The 24375-nt window shown below is 39.0% G+C and overlaps 1 protein-coding gene across 1 annotated transcript in view; it reads right to left on the bottom strand.

The window, feature by feature from the left end:
- The window catches only part of RNF24 (ring finger protein 24), a 109483-nt gene extending 87851 nt beyond the window's left edge, over window positions 1-21632 (bottom strand). The window contains exon 1 of the mRNA XM_070381282.1: window positions 21505-21632. The gene's annotated coding sequence lies outside the window, so the exon portion shown is untranslated. The remainder of the gene's footprint in view (window positions 1-21504) is intronic.
- Window positions 21633-24375: the final 2743 nt, after the last annotated feature.

Genomic DNA, 24375 nt, shown 5'->3' with positions numbered 1-24375 from the left:
ACTGGAGTGGGTTGCCATTTCCTCCTCCGATTTAATTGCTAAGTCACATATAACTCTTTGGAACCCCATGGACCATAGCCCATCAGGCCCCTCTGTCCATGGGATTTCCCAGGCAAGAACACTGGAGTGGATTGCCATTTCCTTCTCCATGCAGGGAACTATGCTAAATGAAATAAGTCACAGAAAAACAAATACTGTATGTCATAACATGTATGTAGAATTTAAAAAATACAACACACTACTGTTGTTGTTGTTCAGTTGCTAAGTCATGTCTGGGTCTTTGCGACCCCATGAACTGCAGCACATCAGGCTTCCCTGTCCTTCACTATCTCCTCAAGTTTGCTCAAACTAATGTTCACTGAGTCAGTGATGGAATCTAACCATCTCATCCACTGTTACCCTCTTCTCCTCCTGCCCTCAATCTTTCCCGTTATCGGGGTCTATGCCAATGAGTCGACTCTTAGCATGAGGTGGCCAAAATATTGCAGCTTTAGCTTTAGCATAAGTCCTTCCAATGAATATTCAGGGTTAATTTTCTTTAGGATTGACTGGTTTAATCTTCGTGCAGTCCAAGGGTTCTCAAGAGTCTTCTCAAGCACCCACAGTTTGAAAGTATCAGTTTTTCAGGACTCAGCCTTCTTTTTGGTCCAACTCTCACAACCACACATGACTGCTGGAAAAACCATAAATTTGACTATATGGACCTTTGTTGGCTTTGATGTCTCTGCTTTTTAACATGCTTTCTAGGTCTGTCATAGCTTTTCTTCCAAGGAGCAAGTGTCCTTTAATTTCGTGGCTGCAGACACCATCCACAGTGATTTTGAAGCCCAAGAAAAAGAAATCTGTCACAGTTTCCAATTTTTCCCCATCTATTTGCCATGAAATCATGGGACCAGAGGCCGTGGCCTTAGTTTTCTGAATGTTGAGCTTTAAGCCAGCTTTTCCATTCTCCTCTTTCACTTTCATCAAGATGTTCTTTAGTTCTTTGCTTTCTGCCATTAATGTCATATCATCTGCATACCTGAGGTTGTTGACATTTCTCCTGGCAATCTTAAATCCAGCTTGTAACTCATCCACCCCGGCATCTCGCATGATGTACTCTGTAAGTTAAATAAGCAGGGTGACAATACACAGCCTTGACATAGTCCTTTCCCAACTTTGAATGAGTCCATTGTTTCATGTCTGGTTCTAACTGCTGCTTCTCATGCTGTATACAGGTTTCTCAGGAGGCAGGTAAAGTGGTCTGGTATTCCCATCTTTTTAAGAATTTTCCTCAGTTTGTTGTGATCCACACAGTCAAAGATTTTAGCATAGTTACGAAGCAGAACTAGATTTTTAAAAGGAATTCCTTTGCTTTTTCTATGATCTAGCCGATGTTGGCAATTTGATATCTAGTTTCTCTGCCTTTTCTATATCCAGCTTATACATACGGAAGTTCTTGGTTCACTTATTGTTGAAGCCTAGCTTGAGGCATTTTGAGTATTACCTTGCTAGCAAGTGAATGAGCACAATTGTGTGGCAGTTTGAATATTCTTTGGCATTGCCCTTTTTTGGGACCGAAATGAAAACTGACATTTTTCAGTACTGTGGCCACTGCTGAGTTTTCCAAATTTGCTGGCATACTGAGTGCAGCACTTTAACAGCATCATCTTTTAGGATTAGAAATAGCTCAGCTGGCATTCCATCTCCTCCACTAGCTTTGTTCGTGTAATGCTTCCTAACGCCCACCTGACTTCACATTCCAGGATGTCTGGTTCTAGGTGACCACACCATCATGGTATCCAGTTCATTAAGACCTTCTTTGTACAGTTCTTCTGTGTATTCTTGCCACCTCTTTTTAATCTCTTTTGCTTCTGTTAGGTCCTTGTCCTTTCTGTCCTTTATTGTGCCCATCTTTGCATGAAATGTTCCCTTGGTATTTCTAATTTTTTCCCATTCTATTGTTTTCCTCTATTTCTTTGCATTGTTCATTTAAGAAGGCTTTCTTATCTCTCCTTGCTATTCTCTGGAACTCTACATTCAGTTGGGTATATCGTTCCCTTTCTCCTTTGCCTCTCGCTTCTCTTTTTTCTCAGCTATTTTTAAGGCCTCCTTAGATAACCATTTTGCCTTCTTGCATTTCTTTTTCTTGGGATGGTTTTAGTCACCACCTCCTGTACAACGGTGTACTCCATCCATAGTTCTTCAGGCACTCTGTCTACCAGTTCTAGTCCCTTGAATCTATTCATCACCTCCACAGTATAATCATAAGGGATTTGATTTAGGTCATACCTGAATGGCCTAGTGGTTTTCCCTAATTTCTTCAATTTGAGCCTAAATTTGCAATAAGGAGCTGATGATCTGAGCCACAGTCAGCTCCAGGTCTTGTTTTTGCTGACTGTATAGAGCTTCTCCATCTCTGGCTGCAAAGAATATAATCAATCTGTATTCAGTATTGACCATCTGGTGATGTCCACGTGTAGCCGTATGTCCTGTGATGTTGGAAGAGGGTTTTGCTATGAGCAGTGTGCTCTCTTGACAAAATTCTATTTGCCTTTGCCCTGCTTCATTTTGTACTCCAAAGCCAAACTTGTTTATTACTCCAGGTATCTTCTGACTTCCTATTTTTGCATTCCAATCCCCTATGATGAAAAGGACATCTTTTTTTTGGTGTTAGTTCTAAAAGGTCTTGTAGGTCTTCATAGAATTAACTTCAGCTTCTTCAGCATAGTGGTTGAGGCATAGACTGGATTACTGTGATATTAAATGGTTTGCCTTGGAAACGGACAAGTCACTCTGTCATTTTTGAGATCACACCCAAGTACTGCATTTCAGATTCTTCTGTTGACTGTGAGAGCTACTCCATTCCTTCTAAGGGATTCTTGCGAATGGTAGTAGATATAATGGTCATCTGAATTAAATTCGCCCATTCCCATCTATTTTAGTTCACTGATTTCCAAAATGTCGATGTTCACTCTTGCCATCTCCTGTTTGACCACATTGAATTTACCTTGATTCATGGACCTAACATTCCAGGTTCCTATGCAATATTGTTCTTTACAGCATTGGACTTTACTTTCACCACCAGGTACATCCACAACTGAGAGTCATTTCTGCTTTGGCTCAGACTCTTCATTCTTTCTGGAGCTATTTCTCTGTTCTTCCCCAGTAGCATACTGGACACCTAATGACCTGGGGGGCTCATCTTTCAGTGGCATATCTTTCTGCCTTTTCATACTGTTCATGGGGTTCTCAAGGAAAGAATACTGAAGTGGTTGCCATTCACTTCTCCAGTGGACCACAGTTTGTCAGGCCCTGACTAGCAGGGACATGTCCTTCAGCCACTTCACATAGGTGGATGGTATGCTTGGCGCTCAGGTTGTCCCACCACTGGCCTCGTTGAGTGTGTGACCCTTCACTGACTGTTGGATGTTGGTCAATGTGTCACCTGGGAGCCGAGGCAGCGGCTCTGCTGGAGTTGCAGAAAAGGGGGTCTGGTGAAGGCTGGAGCTGATGTTGGAGGATGCCCAGGAACACAAAGTTCCCTGGCCTCACTGTTGCTACTGGCCACTCTGGGGCTGATCTGCCACCCAGGAGCAGAGGGCACCCTGGCCTCTTCACTGCCATTCGCTGCCCTGGGGCTGATCCATTGCCCCAAAACACTAGTGAATATAACAAAACAGAAACAGACTCACAAACTAATGGTTATCAGTGGGGAGAAGGAAGCAGGGAGGAGCAAGATAGAGGCAGAGGATTAATAAGTACAAACTACTATGTATAAAATAAATAAGGTACAAAGAAATATTTGTACAGCACAGGGAATATAATCAACATTTTTTCATAACTTTAAATGGTATATAATCTATAAAACTTTTGAATCACTATGCTGTATATCTGAAAGTAACATAATACTATAAATCAAGTATACCTCAATTTTTTTAAGTTACTTCCTGAAAAAAAAGGGAGGGAAGAAAACTGACTTAAGATAACCATCAGAAATGAGATACCCAAAACCTCCTAACAACTTAAGAAAGTATATAGTACTGTTAAGTGGTAACAATTTCTTATATCATCTGACCACTACTGGAATGGAACTTCTAACCAGCCACAGTTAGGCAGCCAGGTTGAAATGGCAGCATAACTGGTCTCATATTTATGAAAAGGACAGACCTGAGTAACAGAAAAGATTGTTCTTGTGTTCACCCTTTCCATTGCTCCACCCCTTGCCTTACAACAACAATTACTAGGACAGTACTTTATTAAAGGTGATAAACTATACTCACAATAACCTCTGAAGTTACTCAATTATAAATTCAATAATTCTTAAAGATTCCATTGTAATTATTCCTTTTGAGGCTAAGAGAGGTAGTACTTCACCAAAGCCAAACAGTTAATAAATAGAAGGGCCACACAAGGGCTTCCCTGGTAGCTCAGATGGTAAAGAATCAGCCTGCAATGCAGGAGACTGGTTTTGATCCTGGGTTGGGAAGATTCAGCCCCTGGAGAAGGGATTGGCAACCCACTCTAGTATTCTTGCCTGGGAAATCCCATGGATAGAGAAGCCTGGCTGGCTATAGTCCATGGGGTTACAAGAGTCAGACATGACTTAGCTACCCTAACACACAGGGCCACTTAAGTTACTTAAATCCCAACTTGAAAAAAAAAAAAAAAGAAACAACTTACTTAAATGCCACATGCTTTCCACCACATCACCTTATTTCTTTTTTGCCTATATAAAAATAAACTTGTAACTTACTGTGTAAAAATATATGCTTAGGTTTTCAAGAGTTAGAAGTTGGTCTGAATAAAATCTAAATGCAGCCTCTGCTCTACTGATTTCATTGCACTTGTGGTTAGTTATCTTAGCCTGAAAAAAGTCCTAAACTTCCTCGTGAGGAGCCAAGTTTCTTCAGTTTTACAGGAACCTTTAAGTCAGATAATATATAAAATGTCAGAAAAAGAATATTAAAATTACAACCTCAGAGCTAATAAATTCAGATGTTACCCATACTATAACTTCATTAAATATAGTGGAGTTATTCAACAAGAGTGTCTTATCATGAGATGTAGGATTTCTATAAATTCAGATTAAACAATACCTGGCACTTAAAAGATACTCAATAAATATTATTGGAAACTGGACAAAGGCTGCATGGTGGGGCACAAGCCCAGAGGCTTCTGGCTGCAAATGAGGGTAAGGAGACAACACAGTTGAAACACATATTTCCAGAGGGTTCTCTGAATAAAAGAAGTATGTATGAAAAAAAATGTTTTTGTATTGAATTTTGTATTGGCATATAATTAATTTACAATGTTGTATTAGTTTCATGTGTACAGCAAAGTGATTTATTCATACATATATTCATTCTTTCTCAGATTCTTTCCTCATAAAGATTATTACAGAGTACTGAGTAGAGTTCCTTGTGCTTTACATTAGGTCCTTGTTAGTTATCTACTTTATATATAGCAGTGTCTGCTTGTTAACCAAGCTCCTGAATTATCCCTCCCCACTACCTTTTCCTGTTGGTAACCATAAGTTTCTTTTTTGACATCTGTTTTGTAGATAAGTTCATTTGTATAATTTTTAAAAATTAGATTCCACATATGAGTGATATGGTATTTGTCTTTCTCTGTATGACTTACTTCATTTAGTATGATAATCTCTAGGTCCATCTGTGTTGCTGTAAATGGCGTTATTTTAAATCTTTTCATGGTTGGTTAATATTCTATTGTATATATGTACCACATCTTCTTTATCCATCCCTCTGTTGATGTTGATGGACATTTAGGTTGCTTCCATGTCTTGGCTATTGTAAATAGTGCTGCAATGAACTGAGGTGAATGTATCTTTTCAAATTATAGTTTTCTCTGGATATATGCCAGGAGAGGGGCTGCTGGATCATATGGTAGTTCTAATTTCAGCTTTTTAAGGAACCTCCATACTGTTATACATAGTGGTTGTACCAATTTTTTAATACATTGCTACCAACAGAGTTAGGAGAGTTCCCTTTCCCCCACATCTACTCAGCATTTATTTGTAGATTTTTTGATGATGGCCATTCTGACTGGTGTGAGGTGATACCTAATGGTAGTTTTGATTTGCATTTCTCTGATAATGTGATATTGAGCATCTTTTCATGTGCTTTTTGTCCATCTATATGTCTCATTTGGAGAAATGTCTATTTAGATCTTCTGCTCATTTTTTGATTGGGTTTTATATTTGATATACAGTGCATGAGCTACTTTATTGTATATTTGGAAGATTATCCTTTGTTGACTGCTTTGCTTGCAACAATTTTCTCCCATTCTGTGGGCTGTCTTTTCATTTTGTTTATAGTTTCCATTGTTGTGCAGAAGCTTTTAAGTTTAATTAGGTCCCATTTATTTGTTTTTACTTGCACTACTCTAGGAGATGGATCAAAGAAGATATTGCTACAGTTTATGTCAAAGACTGTTCTATGTTTTCCTCTAAGAGTTTTATAGTGTCTGGCCTTACACATAGGTCTTTGATTCATCTTGAGTTGTTTTTGTGTATAGTGTTAGGGAATGTTCTAATCTCCTTTTACACGTAGCTTTGCAGTTTTCCCAGCACCACTTACTGAAGAAACTTGTCTTTTCCCCACTTAATATTCTTGCCTTCTTTATCACAGATTAACTGACTATAAGTGTGTGGGTTTATTTCTGGGCTTTCCATCCTGATCTATTGATCTGTATTTCCGTCCTTGGGCAGTACCATACCTGTAGCTTTGTAGTAAAGTCTGAAGTCAGGGAATGTGATTTCTCCAGCTCTGTTTTCCTTACTCAGGATTTCGTTGGCTATTTGGGGTCTTTAGAGTTTCCATACAAATTAACAAAAATTTTTGTTATAGTCTGTTAAAAATGTCATTGGTAATATGACATAGGATTGCAGTGAATCTGTAGATTGCCTTGGGGAGTATTGTCATTTTGACAATATTGATTCTTCCAATCAAAGAATATGGTATATCTTTCTGTTTATATCATCTTTGATTTCTTCCATCAGCTTCTTATAGTTTTCAGAGTACAGGTCTTTTGTCTCCTTAGGCATGTCATTTTCAGGTATTTTATTACCATGATGGGATGGTAAATGGGATTGCTTCCTTAATCTTTCTTTCTGATCTTTCATTGTTAGTGTAGAGGAATGCAAGAGATTTCCATGTATTAATTTTTATCCTGCAATGTTACCGAATTCATTATTGAGTTCTAGTAATCTTCTGGTAGTATTTTGTTTCTGATTTTAGAGAGAGTGCCTTCAGCTTTTCACAGTTGAAAATGATATTAGCTGTGGGCTTGTCATATATTGCCTTTATTATGTTGATATAGGTTCCCTGAATTCCCACTTTATGGAGACTTTTTATCATAAATGGATGTTGAAGAAGTATGTACTTTCTTCTTTATCTGAATAGTGAAAGCAGCCATACTACTCAGCACCAAGCATAATGACTTGCATAGAGTAAGTGTTTTGCAATCATCTGTTTTAATTCAATAGGTAGGGAAATGTAATTTTCAGCACTAAAACCATTTTAGAGTCCTGATGAGGAATAATCAGCTCAACTGACTAAAAATGATTATACTGATTTTATTATACTATGGTCTTTTGAGGCATCCCTCTATAAAGGTATTCTTTATCTTTCAGAAAAGACCCATAGTACTATTATTTTAAAATAAAACAGCATAATCATAGTAATATTTTGCCGATGGACAAATCATAATAGCACATACATTTAATGATCTCTCAACTATGATTAGAGGCTGTCTAGAGATGGTTATGAAGCTAAAAACACTTGTTTAATTTTCATTTGATATCAAAGTGACTTTCCCCAGAATACACAGATTCAGAAGATAAATAAACACAACTGGCTTAAAGTAAAATGAAGCAAGAAAAATAAGTAAGGCTTTATATTTGCATGACTTTATTCAGTAATTTTACTGAATAAGAATATCAAGACATGAAGTTAAACAAGAGGTATTATGAGAAATAGTAATCAAAAGATTTTTTCCCATAAAGTAAAATTTAAAGAAAAAGAATGATATTCAATGAAGAATTCTCCCTGCCTTTGAAGATATTTAAGCATTAATTCTATAATATATAACCTTGATTTCTTTAGTCTAGACACAATCTCATGAAAACACTCACCACATGTTAGGGATATACTATGTGAAAAGATCAGTCTAAGAAGAGTGAATGGTTTAGACATTCAGGGGCTGGGTCATGCTGACTCTGGAAATCTCTCAATTTTAAAAACTAATTAAATAAGAAATTGAAGTACAGATGGTGTACAATAGTGTATAAGTTACAATCGAGTGACTCATAACTTTTAAAGGCTATTTATACTATAAACTAATCCACTTATAGTTATTACAAAATATTGGCTCTATTCTCTTCCAATTTTTAAATTTTAATCTAGTTAGTATTCTTTCCTCTTTGCTGCTTGATTTTAATTTATAAAAGCCTTTCATTTATTTTTATTTGTAACTTCCAAAGCAATTAGAGTGTACATTCTCAATTGTTAAAAAAAAAAAAAAAAAAAAAAGGACTTCCTTGGTGATCCAGTGGTTAAGAATCTGCCTTCCAATGCAGGGTACATGGTTTGATCTCTGGTTGGGGAACTAGGATTCCACAAGCTACAGGCCAACTAAGCCCTTGCATGGCAGCTGGAGAAGCTTGTGTGCCACAACTACTAAGCCCATTTGCTCCAGAACCTGTGCTCTGCAACAAAAGAAGCCCACGTGCCACAACTAGAGAAAGCCTTCATGCTACAACAAAGAGCCCACATGTGGCAATGAAGACCCAGAGCAGCAAAAAAAAAAAAAAAAAAAAAAAAAAATCATTCACATTTTTACTACAGTACTCAGAAGTTTGTTGTATATTTATTAAAACAAAAGATTACACAATTCCTTTTATCCTGATTCAAATTCATCTCTTATCAAGAACATTAGCAGTGTAAGATTACTTGGCAGTCTCTCATACAAAATGTATTTCAGAGTAACCCAAAACAGTCTTAGTTGATGATATACAGGTATTTCTTTATAGAACTCCTGATAATAAATGTAGAAGAGAGGACAGGATAAGAAAATCACCATTTTGGGATTTCCCTGCTGGTCCAGTGGTTCTAGATGGATCCATGGGTTCCATCTCTGTTCTAGGAGGCTCCCATATGCTAAGGAGCAACTAAGCCCTAGCGCCATAACTACTGAGACTGCACTCTAGAACCCACGAACTGCAGCAACTGAGCCCACGCACCACAACTACTGAAGCCCTCCTGCCTAGAGCTGTGCTCTCCAACAAGAGAAGCCACCACAATAAGGCCAAGCACCGCAACTAGAGGGTAGCCCCTACTGGCTGCAACTAGAGAATGCCTGCATACAGCAATTTAGACCAGCGCAGCCAAAAATAAATAAATAAAAATTAAAAAAAAATTACCATTTTGTCATAAAGGATGCTGACATGACCATCAGTGTGGTCTTTCAGCATCACCAGAAGTGAGGTAGCCAGAACCACCCCAGTACCCCAGCAGGACTCTGGATGTGATGCAATATTAAGCATCTCCTAAGCATTCTTACCAAAAAATTTAAATCTGTTTTAATCAAATCCCAAATATGAGAAATTCCATTGGACAATTGACCTGGTTCCTGTAACTAGTCCATGACACACAAAGAAAAAGTGGGGAGAAAGGAAGGAGGAACTGCCCTAAATTAAAATAGGCATGAGGCACAAAATGACCAAACATGATCTGTGGACTCTGAAATCCTGGTGTGAACAAATCATCTCCGGCAAACCTTAACAGCATCTAGCTATTAGATGATACCAAGGAGTAACTGTTAATTTTATTAGGTACGAGAATAGCACTTTGGTTCTATAAGACAACATCCTTATTTTAAAAAGATGCATATAGAAGTATGTCAGGAAATATGTACAAAAATGCCTTGGCTTTGCTTTAAAATACCTCAGCAAACAAAGTAAAAGGAAAAAGGATAAATGACCTATTTTTAAATGTATTTACAGTTACCTATAATAAAAAAATTAAAAAGAAGAACCTCATTAGTGGAGAAACCTGAAAAATAGTACAGGTCAATCTAGTAATATTAATCTTGGGTAGAAAATAAATGGATCAATGAAAAAATTAATGCTGCAGTGCTTATTTAGATACTGAATGAGTTATATAGAAAATATCAATTTTCTCTTTGTATCATACGGTGAGTGCTAGAAATTGTGCTATAAAGCAAATATTCCGCACTGCTCTGCAAATTCACACACTGAAATCTAATCCCCAATGTAATGGTATCTGGAAGTGATTGTTGAGGGTGACACCCCCAAGAATAGGATTGACGCCCTTATATAAGAGGGCTCAATAAAAAAAGACTCTAGATAGCTTCCTCGCCCCTTCCACCACAGGAAGACAAAGCAAAAAGAGTGAAAAATACTATCTATGCACCAGCAAGTGAGCCCTTACCAGACACTGAAACTGCTGGTCTTGGATTTCTGAGCCTTCAGAATTATGAGGAATTTCTATGGGTATTTTGTTATAGCAGCCATAACAGATTAAGACAATCTGACACCTGTGAAATATAAAGTTTTATTCCTGAGGTAGGTTATACTACTGAAAGCCCATGGCAAAGACTAAGAAGTTTTACGGATACATTAAAAAAATTTTTTTTAGGAATCCAACTTTTTCCTCTCCTCAAAACTGTGGAGTTCATATAATTCTGTAGTTCTAAATAGACAGAGGCAGTGAATTGAAATAGAGAAAACTGAAACACAGAAAACAGAAATCACAGTTTGCATTCTGAACTGAATTGTGTGAGCTTTGGATTATCCAGGTGGACTCTAAATCCAATGACAATGTCTTTATAAGAAAGAAAAAGAAGACCATGTGAACATGGAAGCAAAGAATGGAGTTATGTAGACAAAAATCAAGGAATGTGTGGAGCAATGAAAAGTTGGAAGAAGCAAGGAAGGATTCTCTCCTAGTTTTTGGAGGGAGTGCAGCAACTCTGTTGACATTCTGATTTCATTCAGACTTCTGGCCTTTCAAACTGTGAGAGACTAAATTTCTACTGTTTCAGGCCATCAATTTTGTAGTAATTTGTTACAGCAATGCTAGAAAACTATACAGCCTCTTTGCTGCATTCTAACAAATTGTTTTTATTTACCTCACTTTTATTTACTGCAAAAGATCTATAATGGTTAATTAGTTCAAGAGTATCAAAAGAAATAAAAAATATATATGCTGCCAAATCTCTCCTTATTTGCCAGCCATTTCCTACAAAGGTCTCTAAGTTTCCTTTATCAATAGTCTTTCAGGGCATTCCCTGGCGGTCCAGTGGTTAGGACTTGGCACTTTCACTGCAATAGCCTGGGTTCTATCCCTAGTCAGGGAACTAGGATCTCATAAGCCACTTGGTGTGCACCCCCTACCCTAGATTGTTCCAAAAGTCCCAGTGCAGGATACCAAGTGAAAGTGAAAATCGCTCAGTGGTGTGATTCTTTGAGACCCCATGGACTGTAACCTGCCAGGCTCCTCTGTCCATGGAATTCTCCAGGCCAGAATACTAGAGTGGGTAGCTGTTCCCTTCTCCAGGGGATCTTCCCAACCCAGGTCTCCCACATTGCAGGCAGATTCTTAACCATCTGAGCCACCAGGGAAGTCCCAACTGAATAGCAAGATACCAACTGAATAGAAAAGATCTGTGTTCTTGTGAAAGTTGACAGTATCAACTGAGACATGTGGTGGGTTGGAGAATAAAAGCCCGGGTTCTAAACCTGACCCAGGTGACTATGTGAACCTAAACAGCTTACTGCTTTGACTTTTTGCTTTATCATTCATTAATAACCCTTTGAGAGATGCTGTAAGTAGTAAAGAAGAAATGCATGTAAAGATTCTGACCTTGTTGTCTAGTTGTTAAGCTGTGTCCGATTCCTTTGCAACCCCATGGACTGTAGCCTGCCATGCTCCTCTGCAAGAGGAAGATTTTTCAGGCAAGAATACTGGAGTGGGTTGCCATTTCCTGCTCCAGGGAATCTTCCCAACCCAGGGATTGAACCCACATCTCCTGTATTGGCAGGTGGATTCTTTACTACTAAGCCAACTGGGAAGCCCAAAAAATACTGACATGAAAGGTTTTTACTATAGGTTTCAGTTCAGTTCAGTTCAGTTCAGTCGCTCAGTCGTGTCTGACTCTCCGCGACCCCATGAATCGCATCTAGCTAATGCGAAAGATGATTTCTGGGTACAATACTGCTTCTGGCTATTGATATACTGTTCTACTATATTAAAAAAAAATCTTACTACCACAAAATTTCCTCTGGACTGCTTTCAAGGACAATTAATAAATTTAAGTAAAATCTTTTATTTAATTATAGCCAAGCATAAAATTTCCAACACACTTCTGAATAAGTTTTGCAATTTCTTTTGCACTAAAGGAAAAGAATGAAAGCCTACACTTTTGATTTACATTTTCACCAATTTTCCATAAATTATACTGGCTCATACTTTGATGTTTGCCAAACTTTTTCTCTCAGTCTAAGATGAAGAGCCTATTTGGATATTTCAAGTTTATACCACCGAGCAAAATTTTTCATGCTCAGAGTTAGGAGAGAACAATAAAGAGGTACAAGTAATTTATAATATTTTGGTTTGCCTAGATGAACTTAACAAACAGGTAATACAGCACCATTCAATCTCCAAATTTAAAAAAAAATTAAAGATAACATAAAGCATACTGATAGACTACTGGTGAAGTTATTAACTTTGAGAATTCAATAAACACTATCATCATTATACCTGCAGTGCCATATTTGTACTTCTTTTGTTCTCAATTAAATAATTATAACATTAAGTTTGCTAGAGAAGAACTGTATCTGATACAAACACCTGTCTAGTTAGGAAAACATAAATAACAGACAAAATGATTTTAAGACATGTATAACTAATGTTCTACAGAAGCCACAAACTTCTATAGTTGCTAAAATAGTAAGCAACTCAAAATACACCTAACAGCATTGAATCCATAAAAATTCAAGTTGCATTACATTTTTTCAGAGCAAAATCACTATGTAATATGTTTACTTGTAATGCTATCTAAAAAGTAGCTTCCTTTCCTTGCCATTCAGGTTTGTTCCAACTCAAATCCATGGAGGTGCAGAGCAACTATCTGGTGTCTTACTGTCTTTACAGCAGGTGGAGGGAGGGCCCAGGCTGACTTTCCCAACCAAAAGTAAGGCCACTGTTCCTAGGCCAGCTAGTATGGAACAGTGTCTGATTCCTACCTTCAGAGCAGATAAAGCTCAGTCAGCTGGCTTTCAAAGGACTGCCTGCACTAGTGTTTACATTTCCTTTCAAACCATCTGGCATTCTTTTTGTATCTTAAATTTATCTAACACTACATTCTAATGTCTGAAATGCTCAGATAATTGGAGGTGTCTCCACTGCCAACCTAGATAAGAAACAGGCAGAGTAACTGGTAAGTCAATTACTTCAGGAAACAATTTCTAAAATTAAAAATCAAGACAGAAAATAAGGGGTATAGACAATTTAACATGTGGAAAAGTTTTAAGACTCCCTTAAGGCTGGCTGGACACAACTCTCCCTACTTTGGACTTCTATTAATACATAGCCTGTCCTTATCCCTCAGTGAGGCCTGTAGAATGGATTTTGTATTGTATCATATATTTATCTTCCTAGCTAGCTAGTAAGTGAAAAGAACAGTATCTTATAACTACTTAAAAAAATCTGTTGATGATACACTAGGTGTTTTAAAAGTTCCATTAGCATAAATAAGAAAATTTAATGAAAAATAACATGAATTAACACAAAGAAGCAGCCTCACCTCTGAGCAAGCCAAATAAACAAAGTACAGAATTTGGCTTGAAATAAAAATATTTCATCAAGTTATCAAAATGATTTCTCAGTGACCAAACTGCTGGGAAGTGCTAGGGGGTGCTCATCTGTCAATGAAGATCATTTAATCAATTTATTGATATTATGTGGGGGTAATGTGAGGAATAGAGGAGCAAGGAATTAGAAAAAAATCCAACAAAACTAAAAACAGGAGAGTCACATTCATAGTCAATATACTCTAGGTAGTCAATATATTTGGAGAAGGCAATGGCACCCCACTCCAGCACTCTTGCCTGGAAAACCCCATGGACAGAGGAGCCTGGTGGGCTGCAGTCCATGGGGTTGCTAAGGGTCGGACACAACTGAGTGACTTCACTTTCACTTTCCACTTTCCACTTTCACTTTTTATTTTCATGCATTGGAGAAGGAAATGGCAACCCACTCCAGTGTTCTTGCCTGGAGAATCCCAGGGACCGGGGAGCCTGGTGGGCTGCTGTCTATGGGGTCGCACAGAGTTGGACACAACTGAAGTGACTTAGCAGCAGCAGTAGCAGTCAACATATTCATAGTCAATATACTCCAACAAAACTAAAAACAGGAGAGTCACATTCATAGTCAATATACTCTAGATATAAATACTTCAAACAAAAATACTAAAGTGACAAAAAAGAAAACACAAAACTACAGTGACCAAGTCAGATCAAATATTAGAAAGCAGAGAAGAGTATACAAACAATAACTGTAACTATTTTCATTGTATTAGCCACCATGGCAAGTACTGGGTTTAGCATTTTACATGTTATCTCACTTGACCTACACAACATATGAGGTAGGTACTTTCTTATTTCCACCTTGCAGATGAGGAAACAGAGGGGTTAATCTGCCCAAGGTCACATGGCAAAAAGTGAAAAGAACTAAAATTCAACTCCAATCAGTCTGACTGATCAGTCAATCAATCCAGGTGTAAGACTGACAATTTAAATTATACTTAGACTTCCCTGGTGGCCCAGACGGTAAAGCGCCTGTCTACAATGTGGGAGACCGGGGTTGGATCCCTGGGTTGGGAAGATCCCCTGGAGAAGGAAATGGCAATCCACTCCAGTACTATTGCCTGGAAAATCCCATGGACAGAGGAGCCTGGGAGGCTATAGTCCATGGGGTTGCAAAGAGTCGGACACGACTGAGCGACTTCACTTTCACTTTAGGAAAGAACAAAATGTAATGTAACGTAGGTAAAATTCAACCATTAATATAGTCTTCATAATTTTTCAACTTTCAAGTGTAGCAAAAAGTAGAGAATAATTTAAAAAATAAATGAAAATTGATTTTCTTGTTAGAAATTTTTTTAAAAAGAGCTATTCTACCCGGCTAAATATGTCAGTTATGCCTTTTTTGCCCATGTACTGAGTAGGTACTTGTGTCAGTTGCTGTCCTAGGAACATAGTGGTAAACAGGATAGATGAGGTCTTGCTTTCCTGGAGCTCACTTTCCAGTGGAGGGTAAGAGACAAAAAAATTCAGTCAACAACAGAATTTCAGAGAGTGACACATAGTACAGAGGAGATAGGGAGGAAATGTGTAGACTACTCTTTTGAGACATTTAACCATGAAGGTAAACAGAAAGAGATGGATGTAAGGTCAGGGGAAAGTTGTTTTAATTTTTTGTTGTTTTTAAAAATGGGCAATATTAGAGCATGTATGTATGCTGATATTGGTGGTGCCTTGGAAAGTTGTTGAGGACGTGAAAGAGAGCACAAAAGCAGAAGTCAAGTTTTTGACTAGCTCGAGGGGGTGTAAGGTGGGGAGGCAAATTGGCCTCTGATGGGAAGAAAACAGAAAATAAGGATCCTAAACAAGGTAGATTTATAGATTTGGTGAGGAGAGGATGAAGAGTATCTGTCTGATAACTTTTAAACCCTCAATGAAATAAGTACACAGCCCACTTATCAGCATTGGGATGGGTGGGCTGCTCATGAAGTTAAAGAGTGTGGAGACATTAATATAGGCCAAAATTAAGAATTACAAGTTATTAAGAATCTGGCAATTTTCTGGGGCCAGTGATGAGAGTAGTCCACTTCAGATTTTTAGTCCTGAATCTGAAGTTCTCTAGTAATAGTCAACTTATATGATATGGGCCCTTGGGGAAGGCTAGATGAGGAGTAAAGCAGCTGTAAATAGAAAAAAATTCATGGGTTAAAAAATATTTAAAAATATGCATCCCTGAGATAAACACTAAGTCACTGACAATGTCCAAACAAGCCCTGGTTTATGTAACTCAATTTGCCTCTATCTTCTTATCAGAGAAATTCTTGCAAATAATGTGTTTGTTTTAGTTATAGTCATGACGTATTTAATCATGAAGCTTATAGATTGGTTTTTTTTTTTTTTTTTTGGTCATAAACGGCTCTATCACTTCCTAAAGCAGATTTTTAAAAAAATGCAACTGATGGTCTTCATGTTGATTCCAGAGGTGATTACATTTCAATGCTGAAAGACACTTTCTCTGGTGTTAACTCATATTTCTAGTCAAAAGTAAACTGATGACTTCATTTAAAAGTAAAAAATAAATAAACAAATAAAACATCCCCTCAAAGTGGCTGCTTTTGATCATCCAACTGTATTCCTAAACCATCATGTTGGCTCAAGACCCAAAACATCCTGGGAAGCACAGGTTGTCTGCACAGGTTCAAGCAGAGGAAACAAAGACCGCACCTCTTGATGGATGCATGTCAACATCATGAAGAATAGCATATTGGGTGAGACAGTATGTATGCCTGTGTGCACATATATATAGATATTTGGGGAAATATTATCTGCCCTACAAGCAAAAGGAATGAAAAAGGAACACCATGAAACACCATTTTGAGGAACACCATGAAATGTCAGAACACCAGGGATAACTAGAAGATCCTCCCAGTCTTTCAGAGTGGGAGGAAAAAGAGAATGGGGATTACAGCTGGAAGCCTTCAAGAGACAGACACTAATTTTCAATCTGGAATTCAACATCCAGTGAAACCACCATTCAAGTGTGTAGGTAAAATGAAGACATTTCAGACATGCAACTTCTGAATTCAGGAAGAAATTTCAGAGTTTGTAGATGTTCTTTCTCAGGAAACTACTAAAGAATAAGGAAGACACAGGATCCAGGAAACATAGGAGGAAGGCAAAGAGAATTCACAAGAAGATAAAAAGGGAGGTCCTATATGACAGCTAGGAAATAGAAATGAAACAGATTATCTGAATATATTGAAAGATGATCATTTCTGTCATAAAATTTGAGGAGAATTTGTGACTGGTAAAAAGAAAACTAGGCAAATGAAGAACAAACAAAAGTGGCAATTATTTAACTCAGGAGAAATAAAGTTGTACAAAAAAGAAACATAATAGGTAATACATATTCAATACGGCTCATCTGTGAATTTAGGTATACTGCCACAGTCATATAAATACTGAATACTGACTTAACTGGAAACTGTAAAGTATAGATATGAGGTGGGGGAGTTGAAGGATGGTTATGTGGAACAATTAAGTACTCAACTTCCAAACTAGAACTCCATGGATAATATACAAAGGTAGAAAATCAAGGAATTGCAGTTTAAACATTGAAAATGAAATAAATATAAAGGTAAATACTAGAAAGAACTGCTAAGAATTTAAAATAATTGAACCATATGAAACCACTGATTTTTGGTAACTCCCCAATCTAAAAAAAAAAATGGCAATTTCATATAGTTTAAGCTGCTATTAGGTTAGTGCAAAAGTAGTTGTGGTTTCAGACTGTGAATTTTAAATCATTATAACTAGGCTAAAACACATCTTTTTTAATCAAAATAGGAACCATTACAATCAACACATTTTTGTCAACAAGTTTTTTTATTCCTGTTGTGTAAAAATCTGTGCTTTGGGATTAGATAAACTCTTGGAAAGCATTTTCTGCTTCCTGATGGTTGTGGAAGCATTTTCCCTGGAAAAAGTTGTTGAGATGCTTGAAGAAGTGGTAGTCAGTTGGTAAGAGGTCAGGTGAATATGGCGTTTGAGGCAAAACTTCATAGCCCAATTCATTCAAATTCTGAAGCTTTGGTTGTGTGACGTGTGGTCAGGTGATGTTGTGGAGGAGAACTGGGCCCATTCTGTTGACCAATGCCAGCTGCAGGCGTTGCAGTTTTCAGTGCATCTCATTGATTTGCTGAGCATACTTCTCAGATGTAATGGCTTTGCTGGGATTCAGAAAGCTGTAGTTGATCAGATAGGCAGCAGACCACCAAACAATGACTATGACCTTTTTTCAGTGCAAGTTTGGCTTTGGGAAGTGTTTTGGGAGTTTCTTCTCGGTCCAACCACTGAGCTGGTTGTCATATAAAATCCACTTTTCATCACACATTATAATCTGATCGAGAAATGGTTCATTGTTGTTGCATAGGCTAAGAGAAGACTACACTTTAACATGATGATTTTTTTTGATTTTCAGTCAGCTCATGAGGCACCCACTTATTGAGCTTTTTCACCTCTCCAATTTGCTTCAAATGCAGAATGACTGTAGAACGGTGGATATTGGGTTCTTTAGCAACTTCTCACGTAGTTCTAAGAGCTTTGATGATTGCTCTCAATTGGTTGTTGTTAACTTCCAATGGCCAGCCACTGCGCTCCTTATCTTCAAGGCTCTGTCTCCTTTGCAAAACTTCTTGAACCACTATTGCACTGTATGTTTGTTAGCAGTTCTTGGGCCAAATGCGTTGTTGATGCTGCGAGTTGTCTCTGCTGCTTTATGACCCATTTTGAACTCCAATAAAAAAAAAATCACTGGAATTTGCTTTTTGTCTGACATCATTTCTATAGTATAACATAACCATATTTATTTAAGAATGTATTCCAATATCAAATGGCAAACTTCAACAATGCAAAATTGTAATTATGTTTGCACTGATCTAATAATACATTATGATAAGATTATTACTGATTTTAGAATAAACTGCCATTTGAAACAGAAAACAATTAGTATTTGGCTGCACAGCATATAGGAACTTAGTTCCCCCACCAGGGATCAATCCATGCTCACTGTAGTGTAAGCAGAGTCCTAATCACTAGACCACCAGGGAATTCCCAGAAAACAATTACTGACAGAATACTGGGAGGATAATGTATCCCAGTTTGGGTGACAAAGTGTCATCATATATACTATTACTAACATAACAATATCAGTATTTCTAATGAATATAAAGATTATATTTATTAATAAAACAGCATGTAACCTATTTTGGCAATATAGATATTACTTTGGAATTTTTCCTCAATCATCATCCTACAAAAATGCAAAACTATGGACTGGTAAAGATTTTGATTAACAGAATGCTGAATAACAAGGCCAGGATGTTTTTAGTTTCCTTTGTTGGTACAAACAATAGCTAAGTCATGCTTGCAAAATTAAAGTTGCCCAATATTGTAGTACTATGCAAGCCTATTTCAGTGATAATTCCGGTTACACTACGCTGTTTATTTAAGACTTCCCCTTATAATTTGTTTTAAAGGGCTTCCTAAAAGAGAAAAATCTTATGCAGGCAATTCATAAGTTATTTGGGTTGCTTCAGTATTAGTGACACTAGTTAATGTAATTAATGAAGCACTCATTTATAAGTTGCCTTATTTTGAGTTAATTCATAAAAATTTTATTTAAATGTGACATCATAGAACCAAAATTTCAAATTAAAAAATCAACTTTTATTAATTTTAACTTTTACAAAGAAAGAATTTGATCATGCTAACATAAGGTAAGATTTTTACCAAGAATAATGGATCCTGTTCCAACCAAATGGAAAATTTCTCTTTCAAATTAAAAGCAAATGTTTGCAACAGAGGGAATATACATAAACAGATGCTATGGAAGACTGCTTAGTTTCAATTTCATTTTGCACCGAAAACTACCAGGAATTAAAATACATGTTACTAAAAATAACCTTAAAGGGAATCTTAAAACTGAATCAATTCAACTATTCATATCCTCTAATTAGCTCCTCACTTTTTTTTTTTTACTGCTGCTATTCTGAATCAAAAGATCATAACAAAAGTATATTAATATTTGGAGGTATGTTCCTTACAACAACTGAGTTTAGCTAATTTCCTGTCACTCTGCAAAATTATAAGGGTACACAAAAGAAACAGCAAATGCAACCAACTATCTTCTAAAACTTATACGTTTAAGAGAGTAAAAGGTCCAAGTGAAACAGCAAGGAATAGCTGGTGCTATTATAACTGCTTCTTTTTAATTGGTCCATATCAGCTGTGACTCCTCATAACTTCACCAAGCAAACAAAGTCAGGCAGTCAGTCCCCACAGAGCCAAAGTCTGTGGGAAACTGCGGAGCTTCCTCCTCTCTCTGGGGATGAGGACAAAAAAAAAAAAAGGTGTTCTGTTTTCCAATAGTCCTGTAAGAGGTGCCACTGAGCTGGGCTGCACAACCAGACAACAGAGCACAGGAAAATTCAGATCAAAGCAAGGGCGCATGCCAGGGAAATATGCAGTAACACCCTTTGCCACAGAATTACGGGGAAAAAAAGGCAAGGAGGCGGAGAGAACCTGCTGGACCACCTTCTTATTAACACCGGGAGGCAGGAAGAAACAAAATCTGCCTGTACTGAGGAGCTGAAAAAAGTGTCCTAGATATACTGGAGCATTTCTATAGACAACGTATATCAATATACAGACATAATTACCAATTAACTAAAAAGCAGTGTTCTATATGTACTCTTCTCATGTACATATACATGAGTATATGACCATTTACCAACACTCGGAAAGCAAGTGTTCCGGATATTCTGAGAATATAGAAATACATTGAGAATGTAGACACATATTTTCAGTTAAAAAAAACCCACTGGTTTTGCAGCAAGAAACAAAGAAATACTGTTTGAAAGAATGCCAGAGACAGAATTGCCTGAAGATCTGATGAAGGAATATGTCTTTTTTTCCTCATCCCCTTTAAATGATCTCCAATTCGCTCATTTCAGAGGTCACATACAAACCATTAAGTCTCTGGAAACAAAAGAGGGGACTTAATTCTCTGCCCTGTGGAAGCACACACGGCCCCCCACTCACAAATATGAGGCCAGCACCTGACTTTCATTAATGAGTAAGCGAGGCAAGAGGTCTCATCCCAGACCACTGCTTATACCCAGTGACAAACGGGCATGAGACAGACGCCACAAAGAAAGGGGAGGAGCAGACGGGGACCAGGAAAACACTGCCACGCCGCGCCCCCCCAAGGCGCGTTCCCACGGCCAACAGGGAGGCAGCAGTCTTCGCCATCCTCGTCCTCGCTCCGGGCACATCCCAGCAGCTCCCACGCCCGGGGACCAGACGCGGGGCACGGGCTAGCTGGGCGCACAGGGCGCCGCGAACCTTTCTCTGTAGTCTCCCGGTGACAGCTCCGCGCCTCCCTTTGTGCGGAACTCACCCTCCTGTTCGTGCGCGGACCCTCTTCCGCGCCCCTCCCGGCCCAGGGCCGCTGTCCTACCCGTCCCAGCTCCCGACCGAGGCGCCGGGAGTGTGAGTGGGGGAGGCTGGCGCGGGCCCACGGTCTCCTTAGCATCCCGAACCCGGACCGGCCCGGTCCCTTACTCCCCAAACCAGGGGGCGACGGCGCTCAGCGGCCCAACCCTCGCTTGCTTACTTACTCTGTCGTGCTGGCAGAGGCGGCGAGCGTGCTGGGACCGTCAGCTCCGGGCAGTAACCAGCGGGCGTCTGGCTGAACCAAGCGCGGCTGAGGTGGCAGCGGCAGACGGCGCGCCACAGCCCCGGCGAGGGGCGGGCCCAGCGGGGGAAGGGCGGGCGCCGCGCCTCTCATTCATGCAGCGGGGGCGGGGTGAGGGAACCCGGATGGCCGGGCAGCCCCGCCCACCTCCCTCAGTTGGCCTGTGCTTCAGAGTCCGTAGTGCGCAGGCGCGGCTCTCTGGACTCGGAGCCTGCCTTACCCGCTGGGGATGTCCTAGGGAGGAGTTGCGGCTTTCTGCTTCTTATGTTTAGTATTTTTGCTCGACCTATAAAGTTTTAAAGTGAAAAATTGGAACTGCCACCTCTTCCTAGCATTCAGTCCACCAGCATCGCGGGGACACAGAGTAGCATGAATAAGGAAGACACCGCCCCCTCCTCCAACTGCTTCATCTGCAGCAGGTCCTCTTAGACCTCTGAGACCCAGAATCTGCCCAAATAGTGGACAGCAGCGTGTGCAAGAAAGAGCGCATTACTTTATTTGCATTGACCTAGTCTGTTCAGTCACCAGCTCCCATTTCATAGGGCAGGCAAAAAGCTGTGCTACATACACACAATGGAATATTACTCAGTTGTTAAAAAGAATACATTTGAATCAGTTCTAATAAGGCAGATGAAACTGGAGCCTATTATACACAGTGAAGTAAGCCAGAAAGAAAAACATCAGTACAGTATCAGTTCAGTTCAGTCACTCAGTCATGTCTTACTCTTTGCGACCCCATGAATCACAGCACGCCAGGTCTCCCTGACCATCATCAACTCCCGGAGTTCACCCAAACTCATGTGCATCGAATTGGTGATGCCATCCAGCCATCTCATCCTCTGTCGTCCCCTTCTCCTCCTGCTCCCAATCCCTTCCAGCATCAGGGTCTTTTCCAATGAGTCAACACTTGCGTGAGGTGGCCAAAGTATTGGAGTTTCAGCTTTAGCATCAGTCCTTCCAATGAACACTCAGGACTGATCTCCTTTAGGATGGACTGATTGGATCTCCTTGCAGTCCAAGGGACTCTCAAGGGTTTTCTCCAACATCACAGTTCAAAAGCATCAATTCTTTGGCGCTCAGCTTTCTTCACAGTCCAACTCTCACATACATACATGACCACTGGAAAAACCATAGCCTTGACTAGATGGACCTTTGTTGGCAAAGTAATATCTCTGCTTTTGAATATGCTATCTAGGTTGGTCATAACTTTCCTTCCAAGGAAAGTCTTTTAATGCTTACTCAAGAGGCAGGTCAGGTGTTATGGTATTCCTATCTCTTTCAGAATTTTCCACAGTTTATTGTGATCCACACAGTCAAAGGCTTTGGCATAGTCAATAAAGCAGAAATAGGTGTTTTTCTGGAAATCTCTTGCTTTTTCCATGATCCAGCGGATGTTGGCAATTTGACCTCTGGTTCCTCTGCCTTTTCTAAAACCAGCTTGAACATCAGGAAGTTCACGGTTCACATATTGCTGAAGCCTGGCTTGGAGAATTTTGAGCATTACTTTACTAGCATGTGAGATGAGTGCAATTGTGCAGTAGTTTGAGCATTCTTTGGCATTGCCTTTCTTAGGGATTGGAATGAAAACTGACCTTTTCCAGTCCTGTGGCCACTGCTGAGTTTTCCAAATTTGCTGGCATATTGAGTGCAGCACTTTCACAGCATCATCTTTCAGGATTTGAAATAGCTCAACTGGAATGCCATCACCTCCACTAGCTTTGTTCATAGTGATGCTTTCTAAGGCCCACTTGACTTCACATTCCAGGATGTCTGGCTCTAGGTCAGTGATCACACCATCGTGATTATCTGGGTCATGAAGATCTTTTTTGTACAGTTCTTCTGTGTATTCTTGCCACCTCTTCTTGATATCTTCTGCTTCTGTTAGTTCCATACCATTTCTGTCCTTTATTGAGCCGATCTTTGCATGAAATGTTCCCTTGGTGTCTCTAATTTTCTTGAAGAGATCTCTAGTCTTTCCCATTCTGTTGTTTTCCTCTATTTCTTTGCATTGATCCCTGAAGAAGGCTTTCTTACCTCTTCTTGCTATTCTTTGGAACTCTGCATTCAAATGGGTATATCTTTCCTTTTCTCCTTTGCTTTTCGCTTCTCTTCTTTTCACAGCTATTTGTAAGGCCTCCCCAGACAGCCATTTTGCTTTTTTGCATTTCTTTTCCATGGGGATTGTCTTGATCCCTGTCTCCTGTACAATGTCATGAACCTCATTCCATAGTTCATCAGGCACTCTATCTATCAGATCTAGGCCCTTAAATCTATTTCTCACTTCCACTGTATAATTGTAAGGGATTTGATTTAGGTCATACCTGAATGGTCTAGTGGTTTTCCCTACTTTCTTCAATTTAAGTCTGAATTTGGTAATAAGGAGTTCATGATCTGAGCCACAGTCAGCTCCTGGTCTTGTTTTTGTTGACTGTATAGAGCTTCTCCATCTTTGGCTGCAAAGAATATAATCAATTTGATTTCGGTGTTGACCGTCTGGTAATGTCCATGTGTAGAGTCTTCTTTTGTGTGCAGGTCAGGAAGCAACAGTTAGAACTGGACATGGAACAACAGACTGGTTCCAAATAGGAAAAGGAGTACGTCAAGGCTGTATATTGTCACCCTGCTTATTTAACTTATATGCAGAGTATATCATGAGAAACTCTGGACTGGAAGAAACACAAGCTGGAATCAAGATTGCCGGGAGGAATATCAATAACCTCAGTTATGCAGATGACACCACCCTTATGGCAGAAAGTGAAGAGGAACTAAAAAGCCTCTTGATGAAAGTGAAAGA

This window comes from Bos mutus, chromosome 13, assembly GCF_027580195.1.
Source record: "Bos mutus isolate GX-2022 chromosome 13, NWIPB_WYAK_1.1, whole genome shotgun sequence".
NCBI lineage: Eukaryota > Metazoa > Chordata > Mammalia > Artiodactyla > Bovidae > Bos > Bos mutus.
The sequence above is the reverse complement of the archived record's forward strand: the minus strand, read 5'-3'. Positions and strand labels throughout refer to the sequence as shown.